This window comes from Macrosteles quadrilineatus, unplaced genomic scaffold, assembly GCF_028750875.1.
Source record: "Macrosteles quadrilineatus isolate MER2022 unplaced genomic scaffold, UCM_ALF_1.0 Scaffold_3__2_contigs__length_128488019, whole genome shotgun sequence".
Lineage (NCBI taxonomy): Eukaryota > Metazoa > Arthropoda > Insecta > Hemiptera > Cicadellidae > Macrosteles > Macrosteles quadrilineatus.
The window spans coordinates 90,055,983-90,072,706 of record NW_026542596.1 but is presented as its reverse complement, the minus strand read 5'-3'; positions in this window follow the sequence as shown (position 1 = coordinate 90,072,706).

Sequence of the window (16,724 nt, the reverse complement as noted above, 5' to 3'; positions counted from 1 at the left end):
ACTAAATACCCCCGACCCAGCAGTCACACTAGGCTGCTCGCCAATCATTTTTTTGCGGCCAAAAATTTTGACCTTGATTAAACCTAAAATTTTTAAGTTATGTGCCCTGAATTGACCATGATTTTACCTTAATTTAAACGCATTTATACCTTGATTCAACCTCAATTAAGCCATGATTTTTTATTTCTGCAAATAATGTTTACCTTGAATCAACCTATAATTTTCAAGGTTGATTCATGCTAAACCAGTGTTCAGTTGGACCCTTGAATTAACCCTGAATTTTGCTTGATGGTTTGATTTTTTAACCTTAATTCAGGGTTAATGACTAAATTCCCCCGACGCAGCAGTCACACTAGGCTGCTCGCCAATCATTTTTTTGTGGCCAAAAATCTTGACCTTGATTAAACCTAAAATTTTTAAGTTATGTGCCCTAAATTGACCATGATTTTACCTTAATTTAAACGCATTTATACCTTGATTCAACCTCAATTCAGCCTTGATTATGGATTTCTGAAAATAATGTTTACCTTGAATCAACCTATAATTTTCAGGGTTGATTCAGGCTACATAAATGTTCAGTAGAACCCATGAATTAACCCCGAATTTGGCTTGACTATTAATACTGGTTTGCTATAAGACCGTAATTATAAGAATATTTAAATTCCTTTTCAATCAATCACTTCTATGTACCATAAGTTGATCATGATTATACTTTAACTTTACCTGAATTAAACAATGATTTTTTATTGCGGCCAAAAATCTTGACCTTGATTAAACCTAAATTTTTTAAGTTATGTGCCCCGAATTGACCATGATTTTACCTTAATTTAAACGCATTTATACCTTGCTTCAACCTCAATTAAGCCTTGATTTTTTATTTCTGCAAATAATGTTTACCTTGAATCAACCTATAATTTTCAGGGTTCATTCAGGCTACACCGTTGTTCAGTTGAAACCTTGAATTAACCCTCAATTTGGCTTGATATATTTATTTTTAAACCTTAATTCAGGGTTGCATCCTTGAAAGTTAAACCTTGATTCAATACTAAATCAGGAAAAAATTGCTATCTGGGCTAAGCCAATAACTCGAATTTCGTAAGACTTTTTTTTGCCTTTCTCAACCTCAATTAAGCCTTGATTTTTTATTTCTGCAAATAATGTTTACCTTGAATCAACCTACAATTTTCAGGGTTGATTCAGGCCACACAAGTGTTCAGTTGAACCCTTGAATTAACCCTGAATTTGGCTTGATGGCTTGATTTTTTAACCTTAATTCAGGGTTAATGACTAAATATCCCCGACCCAGCAGTCACACTAGGCTGCTCGACAATCATTTTTTTGCGGCCAAAAATCATTACCTTGATTAAACCTAAAATTTTTAAGTTATGTGCCCTGAATTGACCATGATGTTACCTTAATTTAAACGCATTTATACCTTGATTCAACCTCAATTAAGCCATGATTTTTTATTTCTGCAAATAGTGTTTACCTTGAATCACCCTATAATTTTCAGGGTAGATTCAGGCTACACCAGTGTTCAGTTGGACCCTTGAATTAACCCTGAATTTTGCTTGATGGTTTGATTTTTTAACCTTAATTCAGGGTTAATGACTAAATTCCCCCGACGCAGCAGTCACACTAGGCTGCTCGCTAATCATTTTTTTTGCGGCCAAAAATCTTGACCTTAATTAACCTAAAATTTTTAGGTTATGTGCCCTAAATTGACCATGATTTTACCTTGATTTAAACTCATTTATAGCTTGATTCAACCTCAATTCAGCCTCGATTATGGATTTCTGCAAATAATGTTTACCTTAAATCAACCTATAATTTTCAGGGTTAATTCAGGCTACATAAATGTTCAGTAGGACCCTTGAATTAACCCTGAATTTGGCTTGACCATAAATACCGGTTTGCTATAAGACCGTAATTATAAGAATATTTAAATTCTTTTTCAATCAATCACTTCTATGTACCATAAGTTGATCATGATTATACTTGAATTTTACCTGAATTAAGCAATGATTTTTTTATTGCGGCCAAAAATCTTGACCTTGATTAAACCTAAATTTTTAAGGTATGTGCCCTGAATTAACCATGATTTTACATTAATTTAAACCTTGATTATGGATTTCTGCAAATAATGTTTACCTTATATCAACCTATAATTTTCAGGGTTAATTCAAGCTACATAAATGTTCAGTAGGACCCTTAAATTAACTATGAATTTGGCTTGAATATAAATACCGGTTTGCTATAAGACCGTTAAATTCCTTTTCAATCAATCACTTCTATGTACCATAAGTAGATCATGATTATACTTTAATTTTACCTGAATTAAGCAATGATTTTTATTGCGGCCAAAATCTTGACCTTGATTAAACTAAAATTTTTAAGTTATGTACCCTGAATTAACCATGATTTTACCTTAATTTAAACGCATTTATACCTTGATTCAACCTCAATTCAGCCTTGATTATGGATTTTTGCAAATAATGTTTACCTTGAATCAACCTATAATTTTCAGGGTTGGTTCAGGCTACATGGATGTTCAGTAGGACCCATGAATTAACCCTGAATTTGGCTTGACTATAAATACCGGTTTGCTATAAGACCGTAATTATAAGAATATTTAAATTCCTTTTCAATCAATCACTTCTATGTACCATAAGTTGATCATGATTATACTTTAACTTTACCTGAATTAAACAATAATTTTTTATTGCGGCCAAAAATCTTGACCTTGATTAAACCTAAAAATTGTAAGTTATGCGCCCTAAATTGACCATGATTTTACCTTAATTTAAACTCATTTATACCTTGATTCAACCTCAATTCAGCCTTGATTATGGATTTCTGCAAATAATGTTTACCTTGAATCAACCTATAACTTTCAGGGTTAATTCAGGCTACATGAATGTTCAGTAGAACCCTTGAATTAACCCTGAATTTGGCTTGACTATAAATACCGGCTTGTTATAAGACCATAATTATAAGAATATTGAAATTCCATTTCAATCAATCACTTCTATGTACCATAAGTTGATCATGATTATACTTTAATTTTACCTAAATTAAGCAATGATTTTTTATTGCGGCCAAAAATCTTGACCTTGATTAAACCTAAAATTTTTAAGTTATGTGCCCTGAATTGACCATGATTTTACCTTAATTTAAACGCATTTATACCTCCCACATAGCAAAATTTGGTTGTTTGTTGGCTGAATTGACCCTCAATTTTCAAGACACCAACCTTTTGAATTAAGGAATAATATTCAAGACATCAAGGCGAAATCAGGCCTGATTCAAGCATCCAAGTCAACACAGGTTTGGGTTGAAACAGCCTTGATTTTTATTGCCTGTTCCAAGCTCAAAACCAAGCAGATTTCAAGGGAAATTTCAAGTTCCAAGGCATAAACAAGGTTAATTATTGACTAAACCAAGGATGATTTTTTTTATTTTGAATTTTTTTGCCTGTTTCAAGCTAAAAACAAAGCAGATTTCAAGGGAAATCTCAAGTTTCAAGGCAAAATCAAGGTCTATTATTGACTGAACCAAGGATGATTTTTTTTTAATTTTGAATTTTATTGGCAAAATTAAATAAAATTTACTTGGTTACATGTCTTAAAAATTAGTTTACATTTTCCACCTAATTTTCATGAGATGTAACTGAGTAAATTCATTAACCAAAACCACACAATAGCTTAAAACATATGGAATTGTTAGTTCAATACTTACTGCTTTTTATAACTTTTTCATAATCTAGTATAATACTCTAATGTTTTTATAAAAATGGTCAAAATATAAAATATTAATTCAGAGGAATATTTCTTAAGTAATTTTATTAGATAAATGAAGTTTTTTTATCAACCACCATTTGATAACTTATTTCATTTTTACACTGAAAATTATTTCACTTTACTGGCTATATATAATTTCTTTTTGATTATATAAAAAGTATTTTCTGCCCAATGATATATTTTTTGACTTTACATCTTAAAACTGGCACTCAGCATGTTATAAAATATAATTTTATCTATAATAAAAAATATATTTAATCCATAAAACTGTTAAAATAATTAGAACATAACAAAAATTGTATAACCATTTTTACATTTTTACTTTACATTCATCTTTTGGAACTAAGTAAATTACAGAGAAGTGTGCTGGTAAGAATTAAAACAAAATTAACTGTCCTTGAAAGATATAATGTTTATGAGAAAATAATTATAAAACAATAAAAAATAATAGAGTTAATAAGGTATGTACAGCGGCCAACCTAATCCAAATCGTGGTCCAGAGCTGGGGCTACTTCTTTCTCCCTGAAACAAGCATTTCAATCTTATAAGAGAAAATCAAAATTTTTACAATGTGAAAAAATGTGAATGTTAGGGTTTTTGGTAGTTTTAAATCTTATGACCATAAGGCTGGTTAAAGATGACAGGTTCTTAACTTAAGCATTGAGGGACTTTAGTTAGGAACACTATTCATTGACCACACCACTGTAATGTTACACAACACACTCAGCGGCAATAAATAATCCCACTTTACTGTCAACTACCTTACCCTAACCTAAAAGTTTTAAATTGGTTTATTCCGACTAAGCATGTGCAACACAAACTCAAGCTTTGTGGGGCTTTCATTGTTTGTAAAAGACACATATTAGTTAACAATACAATTCATAGCTTAGAATGTAAATAAAGTTGCAATCAGATAATAATAAGAAATATACCTCCTGCTCGTCCTGAATTTGGCTTGCTGTAGCCAATTACTAATCAACGCCTTTATTGATGCCTCTGTAGCCTCAGAAAAGTTCTTTCTTGCAGCCACTGCAACATTAAGACAAATATAAGTTTAATCTACAACAACAACCAAACAGCAAAATTTAGAGGTTCTCAATCAGAGGCTACAACATTTAAATGTACGCTAATATGTGTATTAAACATTTGGCATCCAAGTATTACTAAATGATTTGGGATTCCGGGGTATTGGGGGGGGGGGGAATTTAAGCGTCTGAAATTTATCTTGTTATGTCTGCAACTACCAACACCGTATGTCGCACAGATCTAGTTTTTCTGGAATAGAAACCCCTGAATGGCTAAAAATTCTACACCCCTATCATGACTGGTGTCTTAAACTTGAATTTTTCAGTAGAGATAAACCCCAAGTTATTAGAGGTTGTGAGATGTGGACCGATAAGGAAACTGTAGCTGAAGTTAAATGTTTGTGTTATCCACATTTACTCTAAACCTATTTTTTACGTTAAATTGTTAAAATTACATCATGAAGTAAAATAACTATTTCAACAACCATACAAAGATTCTCATGATAACATAATTATTTCATTGAAAGAGAAGGACAGGCACCAACTGAGTTTAAAGAGAGTTTTTTTAGTAGCACAAGTCTTTAAGGAATAAGTTCACCTTACAAGTCTAATCTTTATTTCTTGTGTTAATTTCATAGCCTAGCACCATTCAATAAGGTACCTAAGTTAATATAAAAAAAAGAATCGCAATGCTCGACAACGATAAAAATTATTATTAACAATTGGTCTAAGTTAGGCCTATAGGGTACCCTTAACCCCATTGACAGTTAAAAGGGCAATCAAAATTGAAACAAACCTTAAGTTAAAAGCCGAGTAAGTTCTTAGGGAGATGTATATAGTTTACATGTGAGCTCAAGGGTTAATGTCGGTATATTAAAAGAGAAGAGGGCTTTTCAATTAGATGGTCTTAGGCTAATGTTTTTTTCCATAAAATAAAAATGTATTAAAATATTATAACTTATGCATTGTTGTACATGTTATACCTGGAGGATAAATTATTTTATTTGTTTGAATTCTTTAAGCTTAACTGTGGCAGGTCTTAGGCCTGCGATCGTCGGTATGACGCCACGGTCACGGATGAATGTAATGAAAGTTCTCATATACCGTGGGGCTAAACTAAAAAGACACATAAGTTATCTATAAGGGACAGGGCCTATAACGAATTGTATGACAGTCAATATTTGAAATGGATTCAAGACTTCCTATTGCCAATAGGCCCTACCTATTAGCCTACCGATATTGCTTTTTTCGGCTGTTGTAGCCTAATTGTCATCGATACTTCTAGACTTTGCATGAAGCCTACCTCAACCCCCTAGAGTAGATAGGCTATAACTTAAGTAAGGCCTAGTAGGCTAAAGGTTAAGTTACCGAACCTATTTTTTACTTGGCTTTCATGTAAGTTACATAGGCCTATACGACGCCTAAAAAGTAACCCTGTGTTTAATTTACATTCATTTAAGACTAGACTACTGGTCCCTAGTACAATTTTTACCCACGGTAACTTAGGCTACTTAAATGCAAATATGTATAGGGATTTATTTATCATTTTATGGTAGGCCTAGGCCAATATTTAAAAGCCTTACTCAGGCTACCTTGTAAAAATTAAAACATTTATGAATCAAAACATAGCTTAATATAGCCTAGCCTAGCCTTAACATAAATTACACACTGTAAGTTGTAGGTCTAATATACACACAGGCTAGGTCACAGTCTCGCATGTGGGATATTAAAATAGGTATAGGTCTAAGTTTAGTTTAGTTATAAAAGTCGAAAGTTAAGTTACACCTAAGTCCTGACACCTTTGAAAATAGTGGCGCTTGATTAACTTTATTTGAGGTTAAAGAAGTTAGCTATGGCTACTTTCACCTAAATTAGGCCTGTGATTATTACAATTATAAGTGAGCAATTTATAAAACAATCAATGTAACATGTGAACGGTTTCTAGTTGGATTGAAAATAATCCTTGGATCAAATTCATACATGACAAAATCAAAGCCTAGAGACAGGAGTAGCCTAGATGGTAACTTTGTTCCTGTAGCAAGTGAAATAATGAACTCTTATAATGAATACAGTTGTATTTGAAGAACTTACCTTTAGCTTAGAATTGAAAAGTCCAATAAGCACTTAACTGAGTTAGAATAACTATAAACTTAAAACAAAAAGAGATCTGAGGAGCAGGAGAGTTCAAGCGATGACTAAATTAAAGTTTAGTTTAGACTGCTATATTGCAAATGGCGGAGTTAAGGCGAGGGTAGTTTAGGGGGAGCGCGACCGCTAGCGCTGCGTTGCGGTGGCGTCGGTAAACAACCGTTGAAGCTACAAGGAACAATCAGGCAATAAACAGGAGCCGGAGTACCAAACACGATTCGCTGTCCTTGGAACAGTCCTGAATCAGGCCAAAAATATCAACTTGAATTTTTAAGCAAAATTCAAGAACGAAGTTGCCCTTGAATCAAGGACTGTTGCTATCTGGGCTTGCTTAAACCTCAATTAAGCCTTGATTTTTTATTCCTGCAAATAATGTTTACCTTGAATCAACCTATAATTTTCAGGGTTTATTCAGGCTACACCGTTGTTCAGTTGGAACCTTGAACTAACCCTCAATTTGGCTTAATGGCTTTATTTTTAAACCTTAATTCAGGGTTGCATCCTTGAAAGTTAAACCTTGATTCAATACTAAATCAGGAAAAAATTGCTATCTGGGCTAAGCCAATAACTCGAATTTCGTAAACTTTTTTTTAGCCTTCCTCAACCTCAATTAAGCCTTGATTTTTTATTTCTGCAAATAATGTTTACCTTGAATCAACCTACAATTTTCAGGGTTGATTCAGGCCACACAAGTGTTCAGTTGAACCCTTGAATTAACCCTGAATTTGGCTTGATGGCTTGATTTTTTAACCTTAATTCGGGGTTAATGACTAAATACCCCTGACCCAGCAGTCACACTAGGCTGCTCGCCAATCATTTTTTTGCGGCCAAAAATTTTGACCTTGATTAAACCTAAAATTTTTAAGTTATGTGCCCTGAATTGACCATGATTTTACCTTAATTTAAACGCATTAATACCTTGATTCAACCTCAATTAAGCCATGATTTTTTATTTCTGCAAATAATGTTTACCTTGAATCAACCTATAATTTTCAAGGTTGATTCATGCTAAACCAGTGTTCAGTTGGACCCTTGAATTAACCCTGAATTTTGCTTGATGGTTTGATTTTTTAACCTTAATTCAGGGTTAATGACTAAATTCCCCCGACGCAGCAGTCACACTAGGCTGCTCGCCAATCATTTTTTTGTGGCCAAAAATCTTGACCTTGATTAAACCTAAAATTTTTAAGTTATGTGCCCTAAATTGACCATGATTTTACCTTAATTTAAACGCATTTATACCTTGATTCAACCTCAATTCAGCCTTGATTATGGATTTCTGAAAATAATGTTTACCTTGAATCAACCTATAATTTTCAGGGTTCATTCAGGCTACACCGTTGTTCAGTTGAAACCTTGAATTAACCCTCAATTTGGCTTGATATATTTATTTTTAAACCTTAATTCAGGGTTGCATCCTTGAAAGTTAAACCTTGATTCAATACTAAATCAGGAAAAAATTGCTATCTGGGCTAAGCCAATAACTCGAATTTCGTAAGACTTTTTTTTGCCTTTCTCAACCTCAATTAAGCCTTGATTTTTTATTTCTGCAAATAATGTTTACCTTGAATCAACCTACAATTTTCAGGGTTGATTCAGGCCACACAAGTGTTCAGTTGAACCCTTGAATTAACCCTGAATTTGGCTTGATGGCTTGATTTTTTAACCTTAATTCAGGGTTAATGACTAAATATCCCCGACCCAGCAGTCACACTAGGCTGCTCGACAATCATTTTTTTGCGGCCAAAAATCATTACCTTGATTAAACCTAAAATTTTTAAGTTATGTGCCCTGAATTGACCATGATGTTACCTTAATTTAAACGCATTTATACCTTGATTCAACCTCAATTAAGCCATGATTTTTTATTTCTGCAAATAATGTTTACCTTGAATCAACCTACAATTTTCAGGGTTGATTCAGGCCACACAAGTGTTCAGTTGAACCCTTGAATTAACCCTGAATTTGGCTTGATGGCTTGATTTTTTAACCTTAATTCAGGGTTAATGACTAAATTCCCCCGACGCAGCAGTCACACTAGGCTGCTCGCTAATCATTTTTTTTGCGGCCAAAAATCTTGACCTTAATTAAACCTAAAATTTTTAGGTTATGTGCCCTAAATTGACCATGATTTTACCTTGATTTAAACTCATTTATAGCTTGATTCAACCTCAATTCAGCCTTGATTATGGATTTCTGCAAATAATGTTTACCTTAAATCAACCTATAATTTTCAGGGTTAATTCAGGCTACATAAATGTTCAGTAGGACCCTTGAATTAACCCTGAATTTGGCTTGACCATAAATACCGGTTTGCTATAAGACCGTAATTATAAGAATATTTAAATTCTTTTTCAATCAATCACTTCTATGTACCATAAGTTGATCATGATTATACTTTAACTTTACCTGAATTAAACAATGATTTTTTATTGCGGCCAAAAATCTTGACCTTGATTAAACCTAAATTTTTAAGGTATGTGCCCTGAATTAACCATGATTTTACATTAATTTAAACCTTGATTATGGATTTCTGCAAATAATGTTTACCTTATATCAACCTATAATTTTCAGGGTTAATTCAAGCTACATAAATGTTCAGTAGGACCCTTAAATTAACTATGAATTTGGCTTGAATATAAATACCGGTTTGCTATAAGACCGTTAAATTCCTTTTCAATCAATCACTTCTATGTACCATAAGTAGATCATGATTATACTTTAATTTTACCTGAATTAAGCAATGATTTTTATTGCGGCCAAAATCTTGACCTTGATTAAACTTAAATTTTTAAGTTATGTACCCTGAATTAACCATGATTTTACCTTAATTTAAACGCATTTATACCTTGATTTAACCTTTAATTCAGCCTTGATTATGGATTTCTGCAAATAATGTTTACCTTAAATCAACCTATAATTTTAAGGGTTAATTCAGGCTACATAAATGTTCAGTAGGACCCTTGAATTAACCCTGAATTTGGCTTGACTATAAATACCGGTTTGCTATAAGACCGTAATTATAAGAATATTTAAATTCCGTTCAATCAATCACTTCTATGTACCATAAGTAGATCATGATTATACTTTAATTTTACCTGAATTAAGCAACGATTTTTTATTGCGGCCAAAATCTTGACAATTTGACAAGGGTTTACAAACAATTGATTTGCATTCTCAAATGTTAATATTGTTAATTTATTTGCAATATTTGATCAATATCATATACGCTAGTACTGGATGGTATTTATCGTCTACAGATGACTGATCCCATACTCTAAGTATTCAATTGATTTGATATAATATATCTTGGCCAAAAGTAGGCACAATTTATACTTGGATTATACAGTGTGTGTAAAATTATGTATTGAAACAAATCTGTATTTTTTTAACCGTAACAGATAAGTAATATTCTATTTGTGGCATTGGTTTTTAACAAAGGTTCCGCAATTTTTTACATCAAAATATGTTTTAACCCCCGTAACAGTGTAAGGGGTGGGGGTAAGTTATTTATTTTAAAATAAAAACCACTAATGAGTGATCCCTCAATTTTGAAGGGTTTGTCAATACATAATAAATGGTGCAAACCTGAAGTCAATATGTCACCCCTAGCCAAAACGAAAAAGGCAGGTATTTAAAATTTTGAATTTGTGAAATGGGTGCTTTTTCACCTAATAAAATTTTGGAATACCTGCCATTTTGGCTAGGGGTGAGCAATCCACATTGGGTTGGCATAATTGTGTTCCTTTAATTTTGACCAACCCGTCTAAATGAGGGGTCACTTAATAGTGGTTGCTATTTGAAAAAAATAAGTCACCCACTGCTGTTAGTGGGTTTGAAAAATATTTTTATGTAAAAAATAGCGGATTCTTTGTTACAATTTAACAAACAGAAAATCTCTATCTATTTCGTTTTAAAAAATACAGATTTTATTTCAATACTTAATTTACACACTTTATACAATATATAAGAAATTTAGAGCAGCGTACTCTGTCAGGCGCTCAATGTAACTACGTTAATTTCTGAACTTGACTATATTTAAACGTGTAAATGTGGTTTGTTTAATTTATATTCTGTGTTTTAGTTTGCATCGCCATCCTGCACGTGTAACAATAGTGACGAGAGCAAATCTCCAACTACACAACTTGGCTCTCACTTTTGATGAGGCTTTCTGGTTATATACAGGGACTAAACAGATTCAACATGTGTGCTGGTGTACTATGGGTAATTATAAATTGTCAATCCACAAACACAGTGTCAAAAAGGCTCAGCATTGGTAAAGAATATTACAATATATACCAGGTAGATATTAACAGTGTTTGTTTTGTATTTGTGTTCATTGGATAATATACAGGGTGACAATTAAATCTTAGGACGACTTTATAACAAATAAATATCACAAACAAATTTGGAAAACTTTACTGGTAATAGTAACTTATTTTTTTGTGGAGATGGTAATCGGATGTCACCAAAGGGAAATGGCCCAAAATGAGTAAGTTGAAAATTTTAAAGGTAACATAAGTTAATATGCACATCAAATTGAAGGTCTTGATAAATTTAAAACATGACGCAAACCGGGCCTCAAATAGACAATCAAGTAAAAAATTATAGCTGTTAAAGTATATTCTTGTTATTATGAAATTATATTGTTCAAAACAGGTTTAGGGCTTTGTACTTAATACGACTATTATTAGTTTTTGTGGAGTGTACTTCTGTAATATGGTAATATGTTGTGTAACCAGTCTATATTGTTTAAATAAAAAAAAACTATACTGTCACGGTTTTATGTAGATAACTTGGTAATCTATAATATTAAAACGAAACAGTGTTTTTTTATTTCACGATTCTGAATCAACCACTTGACGGATTTTCACGATTTTTGTGTTGAAAGAAAGATAATTTTGAGAACTAGGGAATGTCTAAGCCATAATTTTAGTTTAGGGTCCCAGTTTTTTAGAAATTAAGTTTTAATTTTTAAAAAGTCTAGCAGCCGACGCTAAGATTCTAAACTAGCTTTTGGCATAAAATAATTTGCTTAACATAACAGCTGTAAACATTCAGCTTTTGTGTCACAAATTCAGCATTTGGATAAAAATGTAAAGACATACTTAGGGTTGACTTATTTATACTATGTGTAATGCTAATCATTGATAGTTCAATTCTTCTGTAAGAGGATGACAGATTAATTAATTATACATAGTAAAATACAAGGATGTTCAAATTATTTTTTAAAGCAATCTTTGTAATCTTCCATTTGTTTTAGAGCAATATAATTTGTTTTAACTAACAGCTGGTTAAATATAAACTATGAAACTATGAGGTTATTTTATTTTGTCATTGATTATAGGAAATAAGAAAGATTAGTAGAGATAATTAAACCACAGTTTAAAATAGTTTAGACCAAAATTAATTAAACCACAGTACAAATCGAGGCTCTGTACACGAGTACTAGCGTGTTTACTTTTTATATTCCTGCTACATGTGACCAGTTCTTTTCTTCAAATGAATGATATTTGAACCAAACAGCTGTTTCAAAACATACTGTTATTGTTTTTACTTTTCTTTGTTTACACTTATTTATTTAGCAAATTAATGCAGTGAAATTGATATAAAGGGTAGGTGTGACGATTAGTTTTGATGTTAGTACAAAAAAGTTAAATTATGTGTTCTGTGAATTTTATTGGATATTATCGTTTTATTTTAGGTCGTTTCTATTCAGACCGACTGGAAATTGTGTATAGTAGTTGTATTGTGGTGATAATAATTATGGAAGAGGCAGGTATCAAGGCCTCACTAGCTATGGAAGGTGGCATCGTTGACTAGGTATATATACTTCTCAATTGACTATTGTGCTATTACTCTATCTACTGTAGGCTACTTACTGTATAATCAGTGTGCGTCTGTGCGAATCGGCTGCAAATCTCACTTCAACGCTTTTCACATCGTAAAAATTGCAGAATTGCTGTTTTATTGTAAAATTATCGGATTTAGAATGCATATCGGATAGGCCTATGATGGAAGAAAAACATATTTGGTCACACAACATTTGTTTACAAGATGATTTTTCACATTAAAACTGCAAGAAACTTTGTCTTTATATGTGTAAACTAGCCGATCTGAATTGTACACGGTTTTAACTGACTACTGAATTCCCGTACGTAGGACGGGCTAACACCTCGTAAACTTGTTAAGGCCGAATTGCCGGAAACAGTTTACGTAACGACAGATATGAACTCAACAATAGCCATTTGTCCTGTTATGTTCTTGGGGCAGGTGCAAGATATTGTGTGAGAACATCAACATAACTGTACTACTAAGTTCGCACATGGCCTTAGTGTTGTGGCTATATACCTTATCATTATACAAGAGTTTTGGTCCAGTGAAATAATACTATTTTAATACAACGTTGATTATGATTTGCTATAAGGTGGTTTGCATTCATTGTTGTAAAGATACAACAAATACATCAAAGATGGTTTTAGTCTGTATTTGTAAAGCAGTCATTTGAAATGCAATAATTTTGTATCTTTAAAAAGTTACGGGGTTATTTAAAGGTTACCAGACATAGTTTTAGTGCACAGGTCGTTTTAGAAGGGTACAGTAAATCAGAAAGATTTATTTATGGGAATTGTATTTATTTCGAAAAAATTGGGATTCATATACGATCCCATTTATTTATGCAATAATTTGCTATTTATTTAACAACTTTTCAAACATCCAGTTATAGTTAAACGAAAGGTTCTTAAGCTATTCATTGTTCTATTACAAATAAGTAGGCATTTTAATTTTTTTAACTATATATAAATCCCAAAGTATCTATGAACTTTTGAGGAAACTACAAGTCACATCTCCATAAACAATATACTTAAAACTCTCGTCATGACGAGAAACCTTGCGCAAAACTACCCATTATTTCATAAATTGCTCTTAAAGGTTGTAATTCCTATCCAATAAGAACTTCCATATGCCTAATGCTACAAAATACTTTAGCTGTACTTATTTTTAAAACGTTTTTATTAGGTCGCTTTCTTGTCCGCTACAAATTTTGCAACCGATTTTATACTAACTTCCCGATGAGCTAGGGACTTGAAACTTGAAACATATCTCACAAATGGAAGACAATGCAATATTATACAATTTAATTTTCATATTTCCCTTGGGCTACGCCCCATGGGCTTGTTTTTATTAAATCAATTTCTTGCAAATTTTGATACTTCCCGATGAGCTAGAGACTTGAAATTTGAAACATAGCTCACAAATGGATGACATTGCAATATTATATCATTTAATTTTCATATTTCCTTTCGGGCTACGCCCCATGGGCTTGTTTTTATTAGCTCGCTTTCCTACAAATTTTGATATCAATTTTAAACGATGTTCCCGATAAGCTAGAGACTTGAAATTTGAAACATAGCTCACAAATGCATGACAATGCAATATTATATCATTTAATTTTCATATTTCCCTTGGGATACGCCCCATGGGCTTTTCAAATTTTTCATGTTTACATTTTGAAAGAATGTAAATAAATATATCAATTAATTTGAGTCAGCTGTAAATACTTAAATTTGACAGTTCAAAGAGCAGAGGTACAGGTTATGCTCCCAAGAGATTCTTTATACAAACATTTCAAAATATAGATAAACAATCTGATTGCAGATGTAAAGATGTTTGTTAATAATGTAAATTGTTATTTATTTAATCTTCTAAATATATAAAAGGCAAAGCCCTCACTGACTGACTGACTCACTCACTCATCACTAATTCTCTTACTTCCCATTTACCTAGGAGGCTGCAATTCGGTACACCAATTCTTTGGGCATTAAATAGGAAAACTAAGTAGTTTTTATTCTGATCGGGCTTTCGGGCTTCGCCCCTGTGGCTCTGGAGTTTCACATGTTAACCTTATGATTTTTCATATTTAAAAGGAATTTCTAAACAGCTGTTCCAATTAAACAAGTTCATTCTGTTCTATGATGTTCAATAGCATTAAAGTTACAAGGATTACCAACAGGGTGCAGCACTATTATGTTTTTAAATTTATGACTACAGCCAATTTGCAACCAAAAGGTGAGTGAGCGTAGCGAACGAACTTCAACCTGGAAGCGAGTTAGCGGAGCGAACGAGCTCCAATCTAAAGGTGAGTGAGCGTAGCGAACGAAATTCAACCAGGACGTGATTGAGCCATGCGAACGAGCTCACTTGTGAAGTTAAACGGGGCAAAGCCCGCGGGTACAGCTAGTGTTCTATAAAGTAAACAATAAATTAAATAGATTGATATATTTATAGTTAGTAGGTAGGCCATACATTCAATCTAATACATAATTATATGAAAAGAAACTCAAATAAACCTTAGATTTCCCACATGCCTTTGTCTTAATCTGATATAGATGCTTGAAATAGATTTAACATCCTCACGCATTAAAAAACTAAAAAATAGAAAATAATTTATAAATAAAAAACTTTTTTAAACAAAACGTTTTTAAACGCCGGTGCATGCAATTAATTGATAATAATACATTAGTTCAGTAGGTGAAGGTAAACTATCTATTGCATGCACCCAACGTTTTTCGTTTTAAATCGTACAAGTTTTTATACTCTCTCAACATATTTATAAATTATTTGTAAATTATTTTCTACTTTTTAGGGCGTTTAAAAACGTTTTGTTTAAAACAGTTTTTTATTTATAAATTATTATGTTATTCTTTCAATTTATCACCTTATTAAAATCAGATGTGATTATTTGTTTGCATTACTTTATTCTGTTTTGATTATTTCAGCCTAATTTAAACGTACAAATAATTGTATTAATGATTACAAAGGCAAACGCGGTGAAGCCCGTGGGTAACAGCTAGTGTGTGTAAAACGAAATAAAAGGAACTTAATGTATAAAAGAACGTGAGATCCCGTAAAACAACCAGGTCTTGCAGGACAGTAAAAGTTGTTACTTTGGGGGTTCTATTGCTGTATATTCCAGGAAATTTGGTCGGTTACGTTGTAGTCTGAGCAGGAAAATATACGCTATCGAAAGAGTATGTTTATAACACAACGTGCTTTTTTATTCATATTTATTTTACATTAAAGTTGAAATCACTACATACAACAACAATCACTTCAACAATTATCAACAATTAATTTTTTCAATTTTATTCCGAGTTACAGAGTGTAACAACTTTTTGGTTGACTTTTGAAATGTGTTACGTTTTATGTGCACTTGAATGCTTCATAAAATATAGAAACTGGAACAATAAAAATAATACAATACGATGCAATAAGTCATAGTTATTAAAGATTAATGATAAATGTATTGCGACAATAGCATTGTATTGTTACCTTTAGAAATCATCACACTGTGATCTTTTGTTCGTGGAATCCATTGTTATTGTTAACAGACAGAGGGAACTCAGTAATTTTATATAATGTATTATATTAAGAAAAATGCTCATGGTTCATTGGTCGTGAAGTTGATCGGAATCTAGGTTTAGAATAATTTATAGGTTATTAGTGGAATTAAATTCAGTTTTTCATGCATTTTTCCACATCAATATCAAAATAATATATGCGGAATTCGTATAATTTACTAATTATTTACATTATAGTTATGTATATGTAAGCTGGAACATTTTGCAGTAAAGAAAAATAATAAGTGATTAAATATCATAATTAATACCTATTTTTAATATATCTGAGCAATTATTTTAAATAAAATAGTCTTTAAAAAAATCTGATCTATTGGTAAACGATTTCAGAC